At 45.3% G+C, this 26,716-nt stretch overlaps 1 protein-coding gene and 2 non-coding genes across 10 annotated transcripts in view; 1 reads left to right on the forward strand and 2 right to left on the reverse strand.

Moving 5' to 3' along the window:
- Nucleotides 1-26,716, reverse strand: part of LOC126292237 (uncharacterized) — a 277,635-nt gene that overhangs the window by 197,789 nt on the left and 53,130 nt on the right. The window lies entirely within an intron of this gene.
- Trnaa-cgc (transfer RNA alanine (anticodon CGC)) lies at nt 7,723-7,795 on the forward strand. The gene has a single exon. It is a non-coding gene; the product is annotated as a tRNA-Ala (tRNA).
- On the reverse strand, nt 18,229-18,305 carry Trnas-aga (transfer RNA serine (anticodon AGA)). Its single transcript has one exon. It is a non-coding gene; the product is annotated as a tRNA-Ser (tRNA).

Here is a 26,716-nt window from a genome sequence, read left to right on the forward strand (position 1 = left end):
TATTCGGGAAACTTTCGATTCGATGACAGCTTCTCTTTATGGTGATTTACATTTCACGCTATTAGGGATCCACCCGTCCCCCCCCCCCCCTCTCTCTCTCTCTCTCTCTCTCTCTCTCTCTCTCTCTCTCTCTCTCTCTCTCTCTCTCTCATGCACTATAATACTACACATTTAGATACACTTCTCTGTAGCAGAAAGAGGTAACAAGCATGTATGATTTCCGTTTGAATTTTAAGCTAACAAAGTTAATTTTCACATCACTAGATTAAGTGAAGTACTTAGCAAAAAGAATTCTACAGGATGAACATTTTGTTGTTGTTGTGGTCTTCAGTCCTGACATTGGTTTGGTGCAGCTCTCCATGCTACTCTATCCTGTGCAAGCTTCTTCATCTCCCAGTACCTACTGCAGCCTACATCCTTCTGAATATGCTTAGTGTATTCATCTCTTGGTCTCCCTCTACGATTTTTACCCTCCACGCTGCCCTCCAGTACTAAATTAGTGGTCCCTTGATGCCTCAGAACATGTCCTACCAACCGATCCCTTCTTCTTGTCAAGTTGTGACACAAACACCTCTTCTACCCAATTGTATTCAATACCTCCTCATTAGTTATCTGATCTACCCATCTAATCTTAACCATTCTTTTGCAGCAGAAACGACTTCATGACACTTAAATCGATACTCGACGTTAACAAATTTCTCTTTTTCAGAAACGCTTTCTTTGCCATTGCCAGTCTACATTTTATATCCTCTCTACTTCGACCAACAGCAGTTATTTTGCTCCCCAAATAGCAAAACTCCTTTACTACTTTCTCATTTCCTAGTCTAATTCCCTCAGCATCACTCGACTTAATTCGACTACAATCCATTACCCTCGTTTTGCTTTTGATGATGTTCATCTTATACGCTCCTTTCAAGACACTGTCCATTCCGTTCAACTGCTCTTCCAAGTCCTTTGCTGTCTCTGACACAATTACAATGTCATCTTCTTCTCCATGGACTTTAATACCTACTCCGAACTTTTCTTTTGTTTCATTCACTGCTTGCTCAATATACAGATTGAATAACATCGGGGAGAGGCTACAACCCTGTCTCACTCTCTTCCCAACCACTGCTTCCCTTTCATGACTCTCGATTCATAACTGCCATCTCGTTGCTGTATAAATTATATATAGCCTTTCGCTCCCTGTATTTTACCCCTGGCACCTTCAGAATTTGAAAGAGAGTATTCCAGTCAACATTGTGAAAAGCTTTCTCTAAGTCTACAAACGCTAGAAACGTAGGTTTGCCTTTCCTTGATCTTTCTTCTAAGGTAACTCGTAGGGTCAGTATTGCCTCACGTGTTCCAACATTTCTACGGAATCCAAACCGATCTTCCCCAAGGTCGGCTTCTGCCAGTTTTTCCATTCGTCTGTAAAGAATTCTCGTTAGTATTTTATAGCTGTGACTTATTAAACTGATAGTTCGGTAATTTTCACATATGTCAACACCTGCTTTCTTTGGGATTGAAATTATTATATTCTTCTTGAAGTCTGAGGGAATTTCGCCTGTCTCATACATCTTGCTCACCAGATGGTAGAGTTTTGGGTGAACATTTATGCAAGTGAAATTATGATTGAGGAGAAAATATTTTTCTCTGCGAATTTCGAATTTGCGTTGGTTCCTCAGACGCTTCGATAGGTTAACTACGGACGAGACAGAACCAGTTCTTGGCGGTGTCCACAGTACCACTTATCTCAAGGATTTCTTGCAGTCCCCGCATCACCCTTACCACAGGCGTAACTGCTCGATGCGCAGTCTCATTACCTTTTTGTACCAAGCCAAGATCCGCGTCTCGCCGAATCACTGTAATTTGATCTCCCTTCAGCCTCCTCCCCCCCCCCCCTCCACCCCAAGAGATGTGGGCCTTATTGCAGGATACGGCGTGTAATAATACGGCGCTGAGCCTTCCGCGTTGGAATTAGCGATGAGTAGCAATTGCCTAAATAACTGCAAAGGGAACACTATAAACGGTATATTCCGTTACAAATATTCACGTCCGTCGTGTTGCACGATGAATTTCGAATCCATTGGAGCAGCTGTCCTTACATTCAGCCCTCCCGTCTACTGATTACAGACAAAATTTCGGAGGTGGTTCTGGGATATTTTTTATATATTTTGGTGCAAGGCACCAATAATCTTCGCTGGCTCGTTACTGACTAATTGCATTTCGTTTGATATGATGGCCTTCTTTACTGCTGTATCTGTACTGAACTGAAAATATCTGCAGACCTATGTTATGCGCTGTGTGTCTTATTTAGAGACAAAGTTGTTCTATTCACTCAAAGAACTTATTGTCAACAACAGTTAATGCCTACTTTATTGTAAGCCCTCAAGCTTACATTCTGTAGTGCTAGGTTCTGTCTCTTGTGCGGTTTTTTAGGCAGTATTAGGGTAATTTCCAATAACGTTGCCTATCGAACGCGCTAGCTCCAAACTATATACACACATCAAAAAATGTTTTGCATCACCTCGGTTCCGAGAGTTCCCGAACCTATACAGAAAATTGTTATAGAGATCAACATAAACATCATTTACGCCCTTTTTATTGCTCATGAAAACCACACATTGCACGTTGTACCACCATACAGCGAGACCTTCAGAGGTGGTGATCCACATTGCTGCACACATCGGTACCTCTAATACCCAGTAGCACGTCCTCTTGCATAGAAGCGTGCCTGTATTCGCCGTGGCATATTATCCACAAGTTCATCAATGCACTGTTACTCCAGATTATCCGACTCCTCAACGGCGATTCGGCGTAGATCCCTCAGAGTGGTTGGTGGGTCACGTCGTCCACAAAAAGCCCTTTTCAATCTATCCCAGGCATGTTCGATATGGTTCATATTGGAGAACATGCTGGCCACTCTAGGCGAGCGATGTCGCTACCCTGAAGGAAGTCACTCACAAGATGCGTACGATGGGGGCACGAATTGTCGTCCGTGAAGACGAATGCCTCGCCAATATGCTGCCGATATGGTTGCACTATCGGTCGGAGGATGGCAATCACTTATCGTACAGCCGTTACGGCGCCGTCTATGACCACCAGTGGCGTACGTCGGTCCCACACAATGCCGCCCCAAAGCCGTAGAAAACCTGCACCTTGCTGCACTTGCTGGATAGTGTGTCTAGAGCGTTCAGCCAGACTTGCTTCTCAACACGTCTCCGACGACTGTCTGGTTGTAGGCATATGGGACACTCATTGGACAAGAGAACGTGATGCCAATCCTGAGCGGTCTATTCGGCATGTTGTTGGGCCCCTCTGTACTGCGCTGCGTGGTGCAAAGTCGGACCTCGCCATGGAAGTCGGGAGTGAAGTTGCGCATCATGCAGCCTATTGCGCACAGTTTGAGTCTTAACACGACGTCCTGTGGCTGCACGAAAAGCATTATTGAACGTGGTGGCGTTGCTGTCAGGGCTCCTCCGAACCATAATCCGTAGGTAGCGGCCATCCACTGCAGCAGTAGCCCTTGGGTGGTCTGAACGAGGCATGTCATCGACAGTTCCTGTCTCTCTGCAGCTCCTCCATGTCCGAACTACATTGCTTTGGTTCACTCCGAGATGCTTGGACACTTCCTTTGTAGACAGCCTTACCTGGCAGAAAGAAACAATGCGGACGCGATCGAACCGCGGTATTGACCGTCTAGACACGGTTGAACTACAGACAACACGAGCCGTGTACCTCTTTCCTGGTGGAATGATTGGAACTGATCGGCTGTCGTACCTTCTCCGTCTAAAAGGCGCTGCTCATGCATGGTTGTTTACATCTTTGGGCGACTTTAGTGACATCTCTGAACAATCAAACCGATACAATATTCATAGTCAACGTCTGTCTTCAGGAGTTCTGGGAACCGAGTGATGCAAAACTTTTTTTGACGTGTGTATATATATCTCGACTGGACGACTCTCGTGGCGGCAAATATGGACACTGTTTATTGTTGTGACTAGGGCGTCGATAGAAGACAAACGTTTATTAAGTTAACACTAATTACAAAGGGAACTAGTAGTTTGACTCACTCTGTTCGCTCGTCAGACTATTCCGTGGTTTGCATACGCCGCCGGAAGCCATCGTTGTTTCCCGTAAATCGAACACACTCTACACGTGAATCTGAGAAATGTTTGCAGAGTCTCAGAAGGTTGAATCTTCCCATGCAAACCACAAATTGTGGAATTACAGGTTCTCGAAGAGGTACAGTTCACCCCCGTCTCCCCGTCGACCTTCTCTTTTACTCGGCGTTTTGACAGATTTCCACAAGCGCTCTATATTCCGCGTGGAGGCAGATGGACTTTCCGAAGACACAAATTCCACTGAATTCGCAAATTCATGTTGGATTCCTTCTTGCTGTAGGACGTAATTCCGGCTGTTGTAACTTAGCCCCTGGCAAAACGAAGTGCTTTATGAGAAACATTTAGTTTTCCTAGAATGAAATTTTCACCCTACAGCGGAGTCTGCGCTGATATGAAACTTCCTGGCAGATTAAAACTGTGTGCCAGGCCGAGATTCGAACTCGGGACCTGTGGCTAAGCCATGTCTCCGCAATATCCTTTCTTTCGGGAGTGCTAGTTCTGCAAGATTCGCAAGAGAGCTTCTGCAAAGTTTGGAAGGCAGGAGACGAGGTACTGGCAGAAGTAAAGCTGTGAGGACGGGGCGTGAGTAGTGCTTGGGTAGCTCATTTGGTAGAGCACTTGCCCGCGAAAGGTAAAGGTCCCGAGTTCGAATCTCGGCCTGGCACACAGTTTTAATCTGCCAGGAAGTTTCACTTAGTTTTCCTGCCTCTCGAATATATTCTATGAATGCCTTCCGGGATTCCCTTTCAGTGTCTCCGAAGATCCTTACGCATTCAGTATGATTTTTTAGGGGCTGTCCTGTCTTGTATCTCCGAGTGACCATGTGTGATCCGTCTATTACAACTATCTTGTTACGTTCACTGATACACACACTATTATTCGTGATTATCACGTAGCGGATTCTTCGACAGAGCCTACAGTAGTCACAAACGGTGTTTGTCAATCCCTCGGTTTCGGAAGGGGTCGCTTCTCTTACCCGAGATGTTACTAAAGTAATGCCCTTTCCGATGGGCAGCTTACAACTATTGGACCATGTCCTTTTCTGGCAAGGCGCGCAGTACAACTGAAAAGGGAAATCAGCATTGGCGTATTTCTTACGACGTTTCGCACAGTGGTCCCCATGAAAATTCACACAATTCTTGAAATTGTCATTTGGCAGCAAGCTATATTCCAAACCGAAATCCAAATAACAAGAATTAACTTTCGTCAGATGAGCGTTTGGGGACTCGAAACTGGAACAGCTTAACTCATTCCTATTCACAACGCTAAATGTTACACGACACACCGTTGACAACGCACTGAATGCTTTCCATATCTGCGTTCGATATATATCGTTCGCTGTCCGTGATTTCGATAGGTAATGATTCTTGGAAATTCCTCATGTTACTCTACAAAATAAAATGGTCAAATTTGTGTGAATTCCTGCTGAGGTCATCGGACTCTATACTTACACACTACTTAAACTAACTTATCCTAAGAACAACACACACACACACACACACACACACACACACACACACACACGAGGGAGGACTCGAACTTCCGGCGGGAGTGGCCGCGCAATCCGTGACATGGCGCCTCAAACCACGCGGCCACAGAGTGCGGCTGCTGTACACTGCCATGCTCCAACAAAGTGTTCCACGTGTCATCCCCGCATCTAAATGCAGTACTGCGCGAGGAGTTTGACAGAGCACTGAAAGAACTGAGTCGAAACAAGGCCCCCGGAGTAGACAACATTCCATTAGAACTACTGACGGTCTTGGGAGAGCCAGTCCTGACAAAACTATACCACTGATGAGCAAGATGTATGAGACAGGCGAAATTCCCTCAGACTTCAAAAAGAATATAATACTTCCAATCCCAAAGAAAGCAGGTGTTGACAGGTGAAAATTACCGGACTATCAGTTTAATAAGTCACAGTTGCAAAATACTAACGCGAATTCCTTATAGACGAATGGAAAAACTGGTAGAAGCCGACCTCAGCGAAGATCAGTGTGGATTCCGTAGAAATATTGGAACACGTGAGGCAATACTGACCCTACGACTTACATTGGAAGCGAGATTAAGGAAAGGCAAATCTACGTTTCTAGCATTTGTAGACTTAGAGAAAGCTTTCGACAATGTTGATTGGAATACTCTCTTTCAAATTCTAAAGGTGGCAGGGGTAGGAGCGAAAAGCTATTTACAATTTGTACAGAAACCAGATGGCAGTTATAAGAGTCGAAGGGGCATGAAAGGGAAGCAGCAGTTGGGAAGGGAGTGAGACAGGGTTGTAGCCTCTCCCCCATGTTATTCAATATGTATATTGAGCAAGCAGTAAAGGAAACCAAAGAAAAATTCGGAGTAGGTGTCAAAGTCCATGGAGAAGAAATAAAAACTTTGAGGTTCCCCAATGACATGGTAATTCTGTTAGAGACAGCAAAGGACTTGGAAGAGCAGTTGAACGGAATGGACAGTATCTTGAAGGGAGGATATAAGATGGACATCAACAAAAGCAAAACGAGGATAATGGAATGTAGTCGAATTGAGTCGGGTGATGTTGAGGGAATTAGATTAGGAAATGAGACACTTGAAGTAGTAAAGGAGTTTTGCTATTTGGGGAGCAAAATAACTGATGATGGTCGAAGTAGAGAGGATATAAAATGTAGACTGGCAATGGCAAGGAAAGCGTTTCTGAAGAAGAGAAATTTCTCAACTTCGAGTACACAACTTGAGGGACTGGTTGGTAGGACACGTTCTGAGGCATCAAGGAATCACAAATTTAGCAATGGAGGGCAGCATGGAGGGTAAAAATCGTAGAGGGAGACCAAGAGATGAATACACTAAGCAGATTCAGAAGGATATATGTTGCAGTAAGTACTGGGAGATGAAGAAGCTTGCACAGGATAGAGTAGCATGGAGAGCTGCAACAAACCAGTCTCAGGACTGAAGACCACAACAACAACAACTGCACTCTTCTCTGGAATGTGTTAGAAATTCCTCAAAATATCGACGTCTCATTTCCTAAGTATTGACAAGACTGCTCCAGTTCTTTTATCGTATCAATGGGAGCGCTGTACACTTCTGCGATGCCTCCAGACAGGAAGATCCTGATAACAGGTGACCTTGAAAGCCATGGTACAAGTCGTACTCTGCCTATCCATGTTTCACCATACACTATGTCATCAAAAGTATCGGGACACCTGACTGAAAATGATTTACAAATTCGTGGCGTCCTCCATCTGTAATGCTGGAATTCAACAAGGTGTTGGCCCACTCTTAGCCTTGATGACAGCTTCTACTCTCGCAGGCACACAATCCATCAGGTGCTGGAAGGTTTCTTGGGAAATGGCAGCCCATTCTTCACGGAGTGCTGCACTGAGGAGAGGTACCGATTTCGGTCGGTGAGGCCAGGGTGCCTATTCTGTATCTTTCCGCCATTCTGCCGATTGTTTCGGTACTCAAGAGCACCGAACGGTGCTCGAATGAGAGCCGCAGTATTATTCAGTATGCATTTCGGTAGCGATACCGTTCGGGTCGCGCAAGCCAACCAAAAGCAAGCTGCCGCAGATCCGCGCACGCGCGCAAGGCGCCACGAACACAAGGTGACTAGCAGGCGTACTAGTCTTCGAAACCGGGCGAGGTGGCGCAGTGGTTAGCACACTGGACTCGCATTCGGGAGGACGACGGTTCAATCCCGTCTCCGGCCATCCTGATTTAGGTTTTCCGTGATTTTCCTAAATCGCTTCAGGCAAATCCCGGGATGGTTCCTTTGAAAGGGCACGGCCGATTTCCTTCCCAATCCTTCCCTAACCCGAACTTGCGCTCTGTCTCTAATGACCTCGTTGTCGACGGGAGGTTAAACACTAATCACCACCACTATTCTTCGAAGTACCGAAAATTGCGTTTACGTTACCATAACGCATGACGCCGCATTCCGTCGAGCTGACGTGCCCGTCTTCATCGCTCTTGCCGCCTCCTTAACAGTATCAGGCGCAATACATCAAAAATGGTTGAAATGGCTCTGAGTACTATGGGACTCAACATCTGTGGTCGTAAGTCCCCTAGAACTTAGAACTAATTAAACCTAACTAACCTAAGAACATCACACACATCCATGCCCGAGGCAGGATTCGAACCTGCAACCGTAGCAGTCGCGCGGTTTCGAACGGAGCGCCTAGAACCGCAATACATCCATTTCCATGATTCTCAGCTGGAATGCATAGAAATTTTTAGTTTCCCCTGACATCATGTTTCCATGCATGCATAATAACGACAGCGTATTTGACTGTATTCTGCAGATTGTCACAAATGCCGCACTATGTCATCTTATTCTCATTCACACTGATGTCGTGTTTTGGATTTTACGTGTCGGAAAATGAGCTAGAAATAGTGTGTAGTACCACATTGTACTAATACATCTATAAAAACACCCGAAAAATTGACTCAGAGAGTTTCAAAGATTAAGAAGATAAACAGAATGTGGTTACGACTCGCTCCTAGAGATCCACATGATTAAGTAGCCCACTTCCCTATATGATACGTCAACGATTTCAGTCTTAAAACTAAATTGAAAAAACGCATTTTCGAGAGCTCCTGCAGTTCGTCGAAGTTTATAACATGCATGTCATGAATGAAAACGTTCCGTATATGGTGCTACAGTCTAAAAATATTATGGCGGAGATCTTTCATCTCTGTCCACTGATGTTGAGGATTCGATCGCACATAAATACTTGTGACCAGCAAGATTATGAAGATGACTGTTGCTACTTACATTCCCAGTAATTTACGTTGTGCTTTTTTCCCTGTCTAACCGCATACTCGGAAATCGCTACATATTCGGAAGAAATGGTGAATTATTTTTGACAAGAAAAAATATAAAGGTCACTGTCGGTTGTTTCACTCACAGCAATTTCTTCTCCAGTAGTTTCATATTTCGTTTTTTAAACACACAGAAACCACGAAATCATTACGGAGAAAGTGCGCTCTTACATGTAAGGAATAAAGAATATTGCAGAAAAATCTTAACTTACACGAATAACAATGTCTCAGAACGTGTTGCATACATGAAGAGGAAAAAAAAATATGTACCCATAAGTGCACGAACCAGCGTCCTTTCGTGTCGCATTCCCTCGCGCTAACCCCCTGGCCACGTCAAACAAGAAAATTCTGTTACTATTGCGTCGAGGAACATAGTCCGACTTCGTTGCCAAACGGTGCTGCATAAGTCATGAATGCGTGATAGTTTGGAAGTTTTCCAATATCAGGCTTTACATAATTGCCTTCCATCGTTACTTGAAAGTTGTAAAGACATTTCGATAATTACTAACTAACCCATTTGTGGGAAAAAGTACACAAAGGCACTAGTAACGTTAGTTCACACTCATCTAATATACGTAAGCAGAGCCGATGTCTTGATATTTAATGATCTTTAAACTTCTATTTTCATAAAAATAACAAGTATTTTGAGAGAATATTGACCGAAAACTTTTTTTTTTTTTGGACGTAATCATTCATAGTAACAACCTAACCTAACCATATTTCTAACAAAGGAAAATAGTCTATTATGAACTCACTTTCCAACAGGATGCATCCTCTGGCGATTCTTTAGTAACACAATCCCTAAATCCAAAGCTAAAATCGCTAAATATGTTGAAATTAACAAATTATAGGTGTACATAAAACACAGCTCACCGATGGACAGGGCCACATCTAAATCCAAAACCTCTCGGTACAATTGTCGTAAAATCGGTGGGAGGACCCTTCGCTAACAGGTCCAGAAGCTTATTCAATAGGATATTTCGATAAAGAACCGAAAATGACGTCACTACCGAAACGAACCTACTACACCGATCGATATGAACGACACAAATAGGGCTCCTGGCGCGAAATCGGCGTTCCAAAACGTTCCAAAAGTGTTCTATGGGATTCAGGTCAGGTCTGTGTGCAGGCCAGTCTATTACAGGGATGTTAATGTCGCGTAACCACTCCGCCACAGGCCGTGCATTATGAACAGGTGCTCGATCGTGTTGAAAGATGCAATCGCCATCCCCGTGCTGTGATAGTGCCACGAAAACGACAAGGAGTGCAAGCCACCTCCATGAAAGACACGAACACACCATAACACCACCTCCTCCGAATTTTACTGTTTGCACTACACGCGCTGGAGGATGACTTACACCGGGCATTCGCCTTACCCACACCCTGCCATCGGATCGCCACATTGTGTCCCGTGATTCGTCACTCCAAACAACGTTTTTCCACTGTTCAGTCGTCAACTGTTTACGCTCCTTACACCGAGGCGTCGTTTGGCATTTACCGACGAGATGTGTAGCTTATGAGCAGTTGCTCGACCACGAAATCCGAGTTTTCTCACCTCCCGCCTAACTGTCATAGTACTTGCAGTGGATGCTGATGCAGTCTGGAATTCCTGTGTGATGGTCTGGATAGATGTCTGCCTATTACACATTACAAACCTCTTCAACTGTCTGCAGTCTCTGTCAGTCAACAGACGAGGTCGGCCTGTACGCTTTTCTGCTGTAGGTGTCCCTTCACATTTCACTTCACTATCACATCGGAAACAGTGGACCTAGGGATGTTTAGGAGTGTGGAGATCTCGCGTATAGACGTATGCCGCAAGTGACACCCAACACCCAATCACCTGACCACATTCGAAGTCTGTGAGTTCCGCGGAACGCCCCATTCTGCTCTCTCACAATGTCTAATGACTACTGAGGGCGCTGATATGGAGCAATTGGCAGTAGTTGGCAGCACAATGTACCTAATATGAAAAATGTATGTTTGTGGGCGTGTCCAGATACTTTTGATCACACAGTGTGTGTGAGAGAGAGGCACGTAAATGTGCTAAAAGCAAATAAATTAACATGCCTAATACGGTGCATGGAAACAGTTGGCAATGAAAAGCTCTGGAGTATTGATCCCCAGTAAGAAATGTTTTCTGAGTTTCCGTGCCCGTATTATAGAAACATACATCAACGCATCAGTGATTCATTGCGACGGCCGTTTGATGCGTGTATCGATCCTCACGACAGAGGGCATGCTAAACATCTCCACTGAGAAAGGGTTGCATGTGGTACACTGGTGTGTTCTACTCGTGTGTATTTCCCATGATTAATGAGGTGGGGAAAATGAGTTTTGAAAACAAAGCGTTTCTAGACACATTTCATATAACATAATTTCTTCGTCTACGTGTGAGGACTGTGTCTTGCAATTTGTGCCGTACATTTTCGTCACACCTTGAAGAAGCGTCCTGCAGTCAGCTTCAATTTTGATAGATCTCTATATTTTTTCCGAGAAAAGAACGTCATCCATTTCAGTTCACGAAGCATCTCTTATACACTGGTGTGATGTTAGAATATACCGGAACTGCTGTATTGTCTTCTTTTAGTCGAACCTAGTGCGGGTCCCAAACACTGGAGTCGTACTCAAGCATGGATTGCACTTGTGTCCTATATAAAATCTCGCTTACAAGCGAACCACACTTCCCAAAATTCTGCATATAAGCCGCAAACGACCATTCGCCTTCTATTTTACACTCCTACATGCTCGTTCCATTTCATGTTGCTTTGTACCGTTACGCCTAGATATTTAATCTATATGATTGTGTCAATTAACAGGCCACTATTGCTGTATTCGAACATTTCCTATTCATCTGTATTAATTTACATTTTTCTGCATTCAAAGTTAACTGCTATTCGTCACACCAACTAGAAATGCCAGTTGCTGTGACCGAGCAGTTCTAGGCACTTCAGTCCAGATCCACGCCACTGCTACAGTCACAGGTTCGAATCCTGCCTCTGGCATCGATGTGTGTGATGTCCTTAGGTTAGTTAGGTTTAAGCACTTCTAAGTCTAGGGGACTGATGAACCACAGTGGTCAGAGCCATTTACCAACCAGAAATTTTGTCTATCTTGTATCATCCATCAGTCACTCAACTTCGACAACTTCCCGTACAGCACATCTGCAGCAAACGACAGACTGCGGCTCACCCTGTCTGTCAGATCATTTATGTGGGGTCTTGCTGCAGCACTATACGGATCACGACAATCCGATAGCGCAGCACTATATGGATCATGACAATCTGACAGCGCAGCACTATACGCATCACGACAATCTGGCAGCGCAGCACTATACGCATCACGACAATCTGGCAGCGCAGCACTATACGCATCACGACAATCTGGCAGCGCAGCACTATACGCATCACGACAATCTGGCAGCGCAGCACTATACGCATCACGACAATCTGGCAGCGCAGCACTATACGCATCACGACAATCTGGCAGCGCAGCACTATACGCATCACGACAATCTGGCAGCGCAGCACTATACGCATCACGACAATCTGGCAGCGCAGCACTATACGCATCACGACAATCTGGCAGCGCAGCACTATATGCATCACGACAATCTGGCAGCGCAGCACTATACGCATCACGACAATCTGGCAGCGCAGCACTATACGCATCACGACAATCTGGCAGTGCAGCACTATACGCATCACGACACTCTGACAGCGCAGCACTATACGCATTACGACACTCTGACAGCGCAGCACTATATGCATTACGACACCCTGACAGCGCAGCACTATACGCATTACGACACTCTGACAGCGCAGCACTATACGCATTACGACACTCTGACAGCGTAGCACTATACGCATCACGACAATCTGGCAGCGCAGCACTAAACGGATCACGGCTTTATGACAGTGCATCACTAATCATGTTGCACTATACGCATCACGACAATCTGGTAGCGCAGCACTGTACGCATCACGACAATCTGACAGCGCAGCACTATACGCATCACGACAATCTGACAGCGCAGCACTATACGCATCACGACAATCTGACAGCGCAGCACTATACGCATCACGACAATCTGACAGCGCAGCACTATACGCATCACGACAATCTGGCAGCGCAGCACTATACGCATCACGACAATCTGGCAGCGCAAACTATACGCATCACGACACCCTGACAGCGCAGCACTATACGCATTACGACACCCTGACAGCGCAGCACTATACGCATTACGACACTCTGACAGCGCAGCACTATACGCATTACGACACTCTGACAGCGCAGCACTATACGCATTACGACAATCTGGCAGCGCAGCACTATACGCATCACGACAATCTGGCAGCGCAGCACTAAACGGATCACGGCTTTATGACAGTGCATCACTAATCACGTTGCACACTCGAGCCTATCTGAGCGGCTGAGGTTAGCAGGAGCATCGCTTTTATTCACGTCTCGCAGGGGGCGCGCCTGGCGCGGTACGATCCAATTCCGCGCATCACTGGCCGCCATTTCCTCACATTTTCTCTGCTCTTGCGTTCCGCATCTTCGTTCTGGCGTTTGTGGTTACGCCAGAACGATTTATGACTACAGAGAACAAGAGCGATCCTACGGTCCTATTCTTCCCCGCGGCGCTCCCGACAGTACCCTTGTCCCTGAACACTCGCCGTCGAGGACGACCTACTGCGTTGTATTACTTAAATTCTTCGAGCCAGTCTTATATCTGGGAACCTAAACTGGGTTTTCCCACCTTAGTCAACAGTCTGCAGTGGGGCACAGTGTCAAACACTTTTGGGAACTCTAGGAATGTGGAACATGCTGGTTGCCCTCCATCGATAGTTTGTAGAAAATCACGTGAGAAAAGGGCAAGCTGAGTTTCGTACGAGAGATGCTTTCTAAATTCGAGCTGATTATTGGACTGAAGTTTTTCAGTATCAAATAAATTTATTATATTCAAACTCAGAATGTGTTCAAGAGTTCTGCAGCAAACCGATGTTAGGGATACTGGTCTGTAATTTTCGGGGTCCATTCTTTCACCTTTCTGATACGCAGGGGTCACCTGCAATGGGCGAGAGATTCGCTATAAATACAAGCTAAGTATGGGGTCAATGCCCCAGCGTACTCTTAATCTGGACATGGCCGCTTATTTGTTTTCAACTCTTTCAAGTGCCTCCCTATGCAACATATTCCAATTTCTATGTCGTCTATGCAGGAGTCTGTGCGACAGTCAAACGATGGTATGTTTGTACGGTTCTCTTGCGCGAATACCGAGCGAGGTGGCGCAGTGGTTAGCACACTGGACTCGCATTCAGCAGGACGACGGTTCAACCCGCGTCCGGCCATCCTGATTTAGGTTTTCCGTGATTTCCCTAGATCACTTCAGGCAGATGCCGGGATGGTTCCTTCGAAAGGCCGATTTCCTTCCCCATCCTTCCCTAATCCTAGCTTGTGCTCCGTCTCTAATGGCCTCGTTGTCGACGTGACGTTAAACACTAATCTCCTCCTCCTCTTGCGCCAACGACGACTTAAACGCGAAATTTAAAACTTCAGCTTTCCTTTTCCTGATTTTTATAGCCACGATAAACTGGTCCGCGGCTAACTCGTTAGCAGCCTTCCACCACCTTAACGATTTTGCGTGGGACAAGAATTTTCTTGGGTTCTCGACAAGGTCTTGCGCTAAGGTGTGACGGCGGAAGTAACTGCGCGCTTTGGGTGGGGTTGGGTTGTTTGGGGGAGGAGCCCAGACAGCGAGGTCATCAGGATCATCGGATCAGGGAAGGACGGGGAAGCTGGCCGTGTCCTTTCAAAGGAACCATCCTGCCATTTGCCTGAAGCGATTTACGGAAATCACGGAAACCTAAATCAGGAAGGCCGGATGCGGGATTGAACCCTCGTCCTCTCGAATTCGAGTCCAGTGTGTGCTTTGGGCATTGATCTCCCTATGTACGCACAATTTTCTACAAACGTTTGCTTCTCGACATTTGCGCGTTCTTTTTTGAATCGACAGAGCAACACACTGTTTCCTCGGTATATTCTAAACTTGATTATAAAACCGCAGAGGGTTCTTCCCATTCTTGATCCACTTTCCACTTGCTTCGCACACGCGTCTCCAGAGCGCTACTTAAATCATTTTAAACTTTGCCGTAATTCCTCTACGTCTGCCATCTAGGCGCTAAATCATATTCATTCATTGTCTAAGTGAGATTCTAATAACTACTCATATGCTTTTTCCAGCTTGTATACTCTCCTAGGCTGCTTGATGGGTTTATTACTTTGAGTTTTGTTTGTTTTGTTTTAGGGCGCAAAAATAACTAGGGTCGCACGCCCCCATTCGGAACTGTAGAACACGAAGACGAAGAGAGGCGTTAAAAAGGACTACACGTTAATCCTAAATCACGGAAGAGAAACGACTATAAAATACGCTATAGAGAAACGGAGATCCTGAACTAAAAATTAAATGGCCATCGTATTACTGCTACGACGGATAAAAAGTAAAACGCGGTGGACAGCACGCGCGTTATTCGCTAAGACGGTAACTCAGACGACAAATAGAACCCAGTACGTTGTCCTCGATGGTGAGTGTTCATCGGAGGTGAGTGTATCATCTGGAGTGCCCCAGGGAAGTATGGTAGGTCCGCTGTTGTTTTCTATCTACATAAATGAGCTTTTGGATAGGGTGGATAGCAATGTGCGGCTGTTTGCTGATGATGCTGTGGTGTACGGGAAGGTGTCGTCGTTGAATGACTGTAGAAGGATACAAGATGACTTGGACAGGCTTTGTGATTGGTGTCAAGAATGGCAGGTAACTCTAAATAAAGATAAATGTAAATTAATGCAGATGAATGGGAAAAAGAATCCTGTAATGTTTGAATACTCCATTAGTAGTGTAGCGCTTGACAAAGTCACGTCGATTAAATATTTGGGCGTAACATTGCACAGCGATATGAAGTGGGACAAGCGTGCAATGGCAGTTGTGGGGAAGGCGGATAGTCGTCTTCGGTTCATTGGTAGAATTTTGGGAAGATGTGGTTCATCTGTAAAGGAGGCCGCTTATAAAACACTAATACGACCTATTCTTGAGTACTGCTCGAGCGTTTGGGATCCCTATCAGGTCGGATTGATCGAGGAAATAGGAGCAATTCAGATTCAGGCTGCTAGATTCGTTACTGGTAGGTTTGATCATCACGCGAGTGTTACGGATATCATTCAGGAAGTCAGGTGGGAGTCTCTAGAGGAAAGGAGGCGTTCTTTTCGTGAATCGCTACTGAGGAAATTTATAGAACCTGCATTTGAGGCTGACTGCAGTACAATTTTACTGCCGCCAACTTACATTTCGCAGAAAGACCATAAAGATAAGAGAGATTAGGGCTCGTACAGAGGCATATAGGCAGTCATTTTTCCCTCGATCTGTTTGGGAGTGGAACAGGGAGAGAAGATGGTAGTTGTGGTACGAGGTACCCTCCGCCACGCACCATATGGTGGATTGTGGAGTATGTATGTCGATGGAGATGTAGAAACACAAGCGAGAACGTGTGGTTAAAAACAGGGCATTCCATCAGCAAATGGCGGGCCGTTAAAGGTTGAGCGCAATGAGCACGAAGTGGTGGGGGGAGCAAGACTGAAAAGATGCGCAGCCTAGCTAAACCGAAAGAAGCTCGTCCAAGCCGCTGGAAGAAGCTTAATAATCCTGAGTCTGCTCCCGTGAAGGCAGGAGCATTGGTGATGCCAAAGCGACATCTCCTGCTGACAGGCGGCAACACAGAGATCATCGGAGGGAATGGAAGAACTTGTGGACTGAGTTAGGACTATTGCCTTGACAGCAGCGTCAGCATCCCCGTTTCCTGTCAGAGTGACGTGTCCAGGAACCCACATAAACATCAACGTGGCTCCATCAAGAACGACCAAATGATAGTTTTCCTGGACCCGTTGCACTAACGGATGGACGGTGCACAGCACACACACGCTTTGAAGGCCACAGAGAGTCAGAGCAGATGACGCAATTGAAAAGCCTGTGCCGCCGATGTCCTGCGTGGCCTGATACAGGGCGAAGAGCTCCGCTCTAAACACTGAGCAGTGTTTCGGAAGCCGATATCGAAAAATGTCGGCGCCATTGACGAAGGCACACAAGACACCACGGTCAGTCCGAGAGCCATCAGTGTACACAAAGGTACTATCGCGAAGTTCTGTGGCGAAGGTCCTGAAACTTAACAGGGATAGAGCAAGGCTAGAGTGGTGTCCTCAGGAAGCGAATCCTTCTGAATCTGCTTAGTGTATTCATCTCTTGGTCTCCCTATACGATTTTTACCCTCCACGCTGCACTCCAGTACCAAATTGGTGATCCCTTGATGCCTCAGAACATGTCCTACCAATCGATTCCTTCTTTCGGTCAAGTTGTGCCGAAAACTCCTCTTCTCCCCAATTCTATTCAATACCTCCTTATTAGTTACGTGATCTATCCACCTTATCTTCAGTATTCTTCTGTAGCACCACACTTCGAAAGCTTCTATTCTCTTCTTATCCAAACTAGTTATCGTCCATGTTTCACTTCCATACATGGCTACACTCCATACAAATACTTCGACAAACGACTTCCTGACACTTAAATCAATACTCGATGTTAACAAATTTCTCTTCTTCAGAAACGCTTTCCCTGCCATTCCCAGTCTACATTTTATATCCTCTCTACTTCGTCCACTATTAGTTACAGTTACTTTTCTGCCCAAATAACAAAACTCACCCACTACTTTAAGTGTGTAGTTTCCTAATCTAATTCCCTCAGCATCGCCAGATTTAATTCTACAGAATTCCACTATCCTCGTTTTGCTTTTGTTGATGCTCATCTTATCAAGACACTGACAAAAATTGTTCAAATGTGAGTGAAATCTTATGGTACTTAACTGCTAAGGTCATCTGTCCCTAAGCTTACACACTACTTAACCTAAATTATCCTAAGGACTAACACACACACCCATGCCCGAGAGAGGACTTGAACCTCCGCCGGGACCAGTCGCACAGTCCACGACTGCAGCGCCCTAGACCACTCGGCTAATCCCGCGCGGCAAGACACTGTCGATCCCGTCCAACTGCTCTTACAAGTTCTTTGCTGTCTCTCATTGGCAAACCTCAGACTTTTTATCTCTCCTCCCTGAACTTTAATTTCCTTTTGTTTCGTCTACCGGTTACTCAGTGTACAAACTATATAATCAAGGCGATTAGGCTACAACCTTCTCTCACTCTCTTCTCAACCACTGCTTCCCTTTCATGCCCCTTGACACTTATAACAGTATGAAACTTCCTGGCAGATTAAAACTGCGTGCCGGACCGAGACTCGAACTCGGGACCTTTGCCTTTCTCGGGCAAGTGCTCTACCAACTGAGCTACCCAAGCATGACTCACGCCCCGTTCTCACAGCTTTACTTCCTCCAGTACCTCGTCTCCTACTTTCCAAACTTGACATAAGCTCTCCTGCAGGAGAAAGGCAAAGGTCCCGAGTTCGAGTCTCGATCGGGCACACAGTTTTAATCTTCCAGGAAGTTTCATACAGCGCACACTCCGCTGCAGAGTGAAAATCTCATTCTGGAAACAACCCCCAGGCTGTGGCTAAGCCATGTCTCCGCAGTATCATTTCTTTCAGGAGTGCTAGTCTAGCATGGCTCGCAGGAGAGCTTGTGTTAAGTTTGGTAGCTCAGGTGGTAGAGCACTTGCCCGCGAAAGGCAAAGGTCCCGAGTTCGAGTCTCGGTCCGACTTCATTGTCATTTATCCCTGTTCTACACTGACACCGTCGAAAAGGTCAGGCCTGTTTGTAATTCCAACGTCTGAAATATTACCAGCGCGTTTGGGTTGTTGAACAAGCCGTCCACAGTTTACTGAAAACGTGGGCAACAGTACTTCTACATCTACATCTACGTGATTACTCTGCATTTCACATTTAAGTGCTTGGCAGAGGGTTCATCGAACCACAATAATACTATCTCTCTACCGTTCCACTCCCGAACAGCGAGCGGGAAAAACGAACACCTAAACCTTTCTGTTCGAGCTCTGATTTCTCTTATTTTATTTTGATGATCATTTCTACCTATGTAGGTTGGGCTCAACAATATATTTTCGCATTCGGAAGAGTAAGTTGGTGACTGAATTCTCGTAAATAGATCTCGCCGCGACGAAAAAGTCTTTCCTTTAATGACTTCCATCCCAACTCGCGTATCATATCTGCCACCCTCTCTCCCCTATTACGTGATAATACAAAACGAGCTGCCCTTTTTTGCACCCTTTCGATGTTCTCCGTCAATCCCACCTGGTAACGATCCCACACCGCGCAGCAATATTCTAACAGAGGACGAACGAGTGAAGTGTAAGCTGTCTCTTTAGTGGACTTGTTGCATCTTCTAAGTGTCCTGCCAATGAAACGCAACCTTTGGCTCGCCTTCCCCACAATATTATCTATGTGGTCTTTCCAACTGAAGTTGTTCGTAATTTTAACACCCAGGTACTTAGTTGAATTGAAAGCCTACTGAGAGTATTTCGCCTGTCTCATACATCATGCTCACCAGACGGTAGAGTTTTGTCAGGACTGGCTCTGCCAAGGCTGTCAGTAGTTCTAATGGAATGTTGTCTACTCCGGAGGCCTTGTTTCGACTCAGGTCTTTCAGTGCTCTGTCAAACTCTTCACGCAGTATCGTATCTCCCATTTAATCTTCATCTACATCCTCTTCCATGTCCATAATATTGTCCTCAAGTAGATCGCCCTTGCATAGACCGTCTATATACTCCTTCCACCTTTCTGCTTTCCCTTCTTTGCCTTGATATTCATGCAAGTGGTTCTCCTTTCTCCAAAGGTCTCTTTAATTTTCCTGTAGGCAGCATCTATCTTACCCCTAGTGAGATAAGCCTCTACATCCTTACATTTGTGCTCTAGCCATCCCTGCTTAGCCATTTTGCACTTCCTGTCGATCTCATTTTGGAGACGTTTGTATTCCTTTTTGCCTGCTTCATTTACTGCATTTTTATATTTTCTCCTTTCATCAAATTCAGGTTACTACACTGAAAAGTATACGGCAGATGCAGAAGTGTTTACGTCTGGCGAGAGCAGGTGTTGGTGTTAACTTTTAGTCCACAACGCGGTGTGCGCAGTTTAACACTGCCACTGTGCGAGCGGCGAGGATGTAGTTAGGAAATCACGGTACCGGAAGACTGCAGATGGTGGGACCCTTCCACAGTGCTGCCTAGCTAACAGAATACGCGCGCTGGCAGGAAATGACAGGTGTAATCAAAACTTCATTAAAAAATAATGTACTCCTGCCGTCATTAACCGGGAGGTTATCTGAACACCGCACTGGTATACAGGCCTACTTGTCATGGTCCCATGTGGCCTTTATTATGTATTAGAATTATATTAATACCTTCAGCTGCTAACGGGCGTTAATATATATCAACGGGGACAGGTTAAAATGTGTGCCCCGACCGGGACTCGATCCGGCGATTTCCTGCTTACATGGCAGACGCTCTATCCATCTGAGTCACCGAGAGCACAGAGTATAGTGCGACAGCAGGGACTATCTCGCGCAAGCCTCCCGCGAGACCACATGTTCACCCTATATGTCCACACAGTACATTCGCAGTGTCCCTACCCAACACACTCTTTACACGTGGAAGACATTCTTACCAAGTCCCGCAAGAGTCCGGGGAATGTGTATGCATCCGCACAGAAGAAGTAGGTCATGGCCGGTATTGCCAGAACTATATGCTTATATGGACATGTCCGAAAGAACAGACATCATTGATGACCTGCAGCCGCCTAGAACGAAATTAGAATTATATTAATACCTTATATCAACGCCCGATACCATCTGAAGGTATTAATATAATTCTAATTTCGTTCTAGACGGCTGCAGGTCATGTCCGAAAGAACAGACACCATATCCATATAAGTATATTTATTATATATGGTTCCAGGTTCCACAACCGCTGTTATTATTATTTTTTTTTTTTTTGGTCGCTGTCCGTGATTCATTTCCATATAGCACAGTGCTGTGCTCCAAAAGATAAAATCTCAGAAATTTTTGCCTCTAATTGGGAACGATGCCAGAATTCATTCATTTTATCAAATGCATTGTCTCGAGTTTTGTTGTTCATTTTATTGCAAGTGTTACTGATGCTACTCTTCCTTCGGTTGACTCTCAACCCACAATGTGTGCTCGTTAGATTGTACATTCCATTCACCGAGTCCTGCCATTCTTTCGCACCTTCATTTGGGGAAACCAAGATCATCACCGAATCTTATCAAGGATGTCCTTTCACCTCGGACTTAGACCCGACTCCTGAACCTGTCTTATTTCCATCACCGCTTTTCGATGTACGTGATGAACAGCTTGGGAGAAAGACTGCAGCCTTGCTTTACGCCATGTCAAATCCGGGCACTTCTCCCTTGGCTCTCCATTCGATTAATAACTCTCGTCTGCGACACAAAAATTGTTTCAAATTTATCAAGTGATTTTATAGTGTTTTCAACGCTGAATTCGGAAAAAAAATATTGAACAAATTCCATCACATATAGTTATTTCACAAACTGCTTGTCTGGTTATAGCTTTTTTCGATATTTCAGCACTCTAGTGAGTTTGAATTTTGGTTTTTGGGATCTCCATAATCCGTTATTTAGCCGTTTTTATACTAGATACACGTAAAGTGAAGAGTAATTAGGAGAAACCAGCAGTGTTTTCACGCCAGTGCGTGTCTGTCTCGCTGCCCCTTCTCCCGCCATCACCAAGCAGTGAGCTTCTGCTATTGTCCTTCAGTTCATAGTACCTCTTCACTCTCTGCTGTTCACGTGTTGTTGTTAATAACGATGTATGAACTCGCCAGATTGCTTCTGCTACATTCGTGGTAACTATACCGTTAAAAAGAAACCAAGAAACATTTCTGATTTTGTTGAAAAAGCATATTTCGCTTAAATTGGTATAAAGTTAGGTGATCAAGATAAGCCTTGGGCCCCACACAAAGTTTGTTCAGTGTGTGTTGAAGAACTGAGGCAATGGTTTCAACGTAAAAAGCTGTATTTACGTTTTGGAACACCTGTGGTTTGGAGGGTGACCAAAAATCATAGTAATGACTGCTGTTTTTGTTCTTACAACATACGAGGTTTCAATTTGAAAAACAAAAAGGATATTTCTTACCCTAACATTCAATCAGCCATTCGCCCTGTTCCTCATGCACCTGTAGTACCAATACCCTCTCCTCCAGATTCTTTGGATGAAACAGACGATCACGAGCCATTGCCTCAGCAAGGCGATAGTGTTAAAAGACAGAGATTGCTACGACCCTGGCACAACCGATCCCATTCCATTCTCAGGATGTGAACTGAACGATTTAATTAGAGACCTATGCCTTTCTAAAGAACCGACAGAGGTTTTAGGATCTAGATTGAAAGATAAACATATGTTGGCTCCGGGTACATCCTTTTCTTGGTATCGATCGAGGGAAAAGTAATGACAGATCCCAACTTTGTGGACAAAATGGAAACAAAAGAAAAGGCAGCATAGACATCTTTTAAATTAGTTGTTACTGGTTTCCTAGGAAACAAAAGAGATCCAAACTACAAGACAATCGTCGCAGACAAGCTCGACAACTTTAAGAAGCTGGGCTGAAACATGAGCATTAAACTTCATTTTCTCCACTCACATCTTGACTACTTCCCTGCAAACCTTGGTGATGTAAGTGAAGAGCAGGGCGAAAGATTCCACCAAGACATCAAAGAAATGGAAAGAAGATATCAAGGAAGATGATACGTCAACATGATAGCGGACTACTGATGGATGATAAAAAGGCATGATCCACAACGAGTCCACAGTCGGAAAAGCAATGAAAGAAGCTTGGACAGAAAGCGAAAGCGTTATTATGAGGACTTACGAGTTAAAGAGAATTGGAAGTGTACTGGAAATGTAGTTTAAAACATGATTTATAAATAAAATTTTATAACGTTGGGGGAAATGTGATTAATTGCCTAAATTTTAATCGAAATATCCACGGGTGTACTGCCGGTCTACAGTGTCCAACGAGCAACAATATTTCGGCGATCAAACATGTCGCCATCATCAGGTGAACTGACGGACTGAGCTCCTGTGAACGCGCCGGCACGGAGATCCGTACGCTATGGCTGCTCAGGGGGAACTAGGTTCGGTCGCGGCGGCGGCCGATTTAAATACCCTCCGCCCGCGGCGCGCTCCCTCCGCTGTCCGCGCCCCGCGCCACGGTCGCGCGGTGAAACAGATTGCGACGGCGTCTGAGTGATGGCTCTGTCCGCCGTGGTCGTCACAACTATACATTTGCTCGATTTACTCTGCTGAAATTTCGTTATGATACCCAAAAATACTCCTTTTTTGTGAGAAAACCTGACGTGATAGAAAAAAAAAATGGATTGCATTTTTGAAATCAGCGCTGAAAAGTACATAGTCAAACAATTTTCAAAAAAATATTATTGCGTATCTGCAAGTACGAAACTTAGTCTGATACTCTCTTTCTTAAAAGCTCAACAGTTCCCTTCGCTACGCCAGTAAACGAAGAAACGTGCCTTGCATGTATTTCTCACAATGATTCTCAAGTGAGATATCTGGACATGCACGCAACTCTCCCGCATGCGAGTAACATGAGGTGCATAGACCTATCACGCAAGCCTTAGAATAGCCTGTAAATTGCCTGACAAACGAAGTGAAACACAAACAAGAAGAGGAAACGACATAAAACTTCAGTAGCTGAGAGGGTATGTGATGTTATTTCGGTGAGTACAGAATCGAATCAAATCTACACAGAAAGAAGTCGACCATTCCCCTGCCCTAATACCAACCTGACGTTCATTTCATTTAACATCGCTTTGCCTAGGTATTTAATCAAAGAGACTGTGTCCAGCAGCACTCTGCAAATGCTGCATTCGAACGTTGCAGGACTACTTTTACTACTCATCCGCATTAACTCACATTTTTCTACACGTAGACCAAGCTGCCATTTATCAAATCACCTGGAAATTCCGTCTAAATCTTCTTGTGTCCTCCCACTGTCAGTCGACAGCTTCCTGTACACCATAGCATCACAAACAGCCTTAGACTGCTGCTTAACGTGTCCGTCAGATCATTTACGTATACAGAAAATAATAACGGCCCTATCACACTTTCCTGGAGAACTTCTGTTGGTACCCCTGATGAACAATCGCCGTCGAGGACAACGTGCTTGGCTATATTTCTTAAAATGTCTTCGAGCCATCCACATCTGAAAACCTACCTACCCCGTGTGCTCTCATCTTCAACAATCTACAGGGTGAAAAGTATTTAAACCGACCAACTCTGGGAGATTGTAGGGGACATCAAAACAAATATTTTCCCTATTGTCGTTTTTTCCTATGAGGAATATTTAAACCGGTAGAGGAAGATTTCTCTGGCTTTAAATTAATTAAACCAACAAACACTTCTCCATTTTTTTATGACCAAGAGACAACACATTAAGACAACCCAATTTCAATTACAGTAGATTTTCAAAAATGCCTTCATTGACACGTAAACAAAGGTTACACCATCGTATCATGTTCTGTCTCACACGGGAAAAACCCCAGGAGTATCCTGAATTGTTCCTGCTGCTGCTACTATACGGGCAACCAGATGCGCTTCTGATGCAACAAGAGTTGCCTAAACAAGGTTGCGCACCTCTCCCCACACAACAAAGTCCAGAGCGGACATATCTGGGGATCGAGCAGGTCATGGTACTGGACCACCTCTGCCAATCCACATTTCTGGGAACCGTCGGTCCAGGAATCGACGCACACGACGACTGAAATGTGCCGGCGCCCCGTCATGTTGGAACCACATGCGTTGTCTTGTAGGGGGCGGGACGTCTTCCAGCAATTCTGGCAATGCTCTGGCGAGAAAATTGCAATAGCGCCTGCCATTTAATAGCCTAGGTAGCAGATACGGCGCAATGAAACAGTCTCCAACAACACCGTGTCACACATTAACGAATACCACACTTGATGAGCTGTGGCATGTTGGTTATCATCACTCCAAACATGCAAATTGTGCATGTTGAAGACTCCATCACGCCCGAACGTTGCTTCATCGGTAAACAACACAGGGGATGGAAATGTAGGATGCATTTCACACTGTTCCAGGTACCACTGCAAAAACTGTGCTTTGGATGGATAATCAACTGGTTCCAGGTTGTAGACACGCTGTAAGTGAAATGGACGTAAAAACTGCTCTCAAAGGACTGTTCTTACATTCGTCTGATTCGTCCCCATGTTATGTGCAATTGCATGAGTGCTGATTGAGGGATCCCGCTCCACATGCTGCAAGACAGCTTCCTCAAACTGCACCGTTCTTACCGTGTGCGACGGCGTCCCTGTCCAGGTAATGTGCTAAATGACCCGGTCTCACGCAGACGTTGCTACACAGCAGCAAAGGTCGTATGATGCGGGATACGGCGATTAGGATATTGATGTTGATAAACCCGCTGTGCAGCTCGTCCGTTGTGGTGCGCTACGTAGTACGCACCAACCATACCAGTGTACTCACTCCAGGTGTATCGCTCCGTTAGTAAGCAGAGACAATGCACTACTACACTGGTGGACAGCAGTTGCCTACAACTGAAGAGCGTAATACAGCCTCCACTGGTTTAAATACTCCTCATAGGAAAAAATGACATTAGGGAAAAATAATTATTTTGATGTCCCCTACAACCTCCCTGAGTTTGTCGGTTTAAATAGTTTTCACCCTGTATAATGAGGCAACTTGTGAAACGCCTTCCGGGAATCTAGGAATATGGAATCCTCAAGATATTAATACCGACCAATGGGAGGGGGGATGTTGCAGATAGTCCACTGCTTGTTCTCGGATGGCAAGCGTAGATGTGGAGGGGTTAAGATGTGCTTGGGCAAAATACGGGAATCCCCTCCCCTTCCCCCCTTGTGGTGGTGAGACGTTGTCGCGGAACCTTGAAGACGAACCTGCAACCGTAGCAGCAGCATGGTTCCGGACTGAAGTGCCTAGAGCCTCTCGGCCACAGCGGCCGGCCCCTCACGTTCCCGTAAAGTCCAACGTCGCGTCACTGTCACATCAGAATGCTCCACAAATCTGGATACTTTGCAGTTCGGCCAGCCGCCTAAATGGAGACACAAAGTGAGGCCCCGTTAAAACTGTCAGGTGCTGATAATGCTGTCTCGTACGAGTACACTGAATGCCCGTGTATTTCACAGTCATCACTCAAAACCTGACGCTCTTCACGCCCCCTACCAAGCCTCATGTCAATACTAAACTCGAGCAACAGTAATGCACTCTCGTGGCCGTTGTACGTTTCACAGAGAACTGCAATCATTCAGATACTCACTGGATGTCATTTAGATACTCGCTTGATGATTTGTTTGTGTACGAAGTCACGCTGACAGCTGTGTCTCCTGCCTGTTTCACTTTTAGCCAGGGAGTGTGTTTGTTGCAGTACCCTGTCTCACCGAGCATTCTTAAGAAAAATGGTTCAAATGGCTCTGAGCACTATGGGACTTAACATCTGAGGTCATCAGTCCCCTAGAACTTAGAACTACTTAAACCTAACTAGCCAAAAGACATCACACACAGCCATGCCCGAGACAGGATTCGAACCTGCGACCCTAGCGGTCGCGCGGTTCCAGACTGGAGCGCCTAGAACCGCTCGGCCACCATGGGCCGCCAATTCTTAAGAAGCGACCAATATTGAAAAACGTGCTCAAATACTATCAAAAGAAATTCAGTTTATGAAATATAAGCTCTTACTGAAAATAACGTGGCGT

This window comes from Schistocerca gregaria, chromosome 9 (genome assembly GCF_023897955.1).
Source record: "Schistocerca gregaria isolate iqSchGreg1 chromosome 9, iqSchGreg1.2, whole genome shotgun sequence".
In the NCBI taxonomy this organism is placed as follows: Eukaryota; Metazoa; Arthropoda; class Insecta; order Orthoptera; family Acrididae; genus Schistocerca; species Schistocerca gregaria.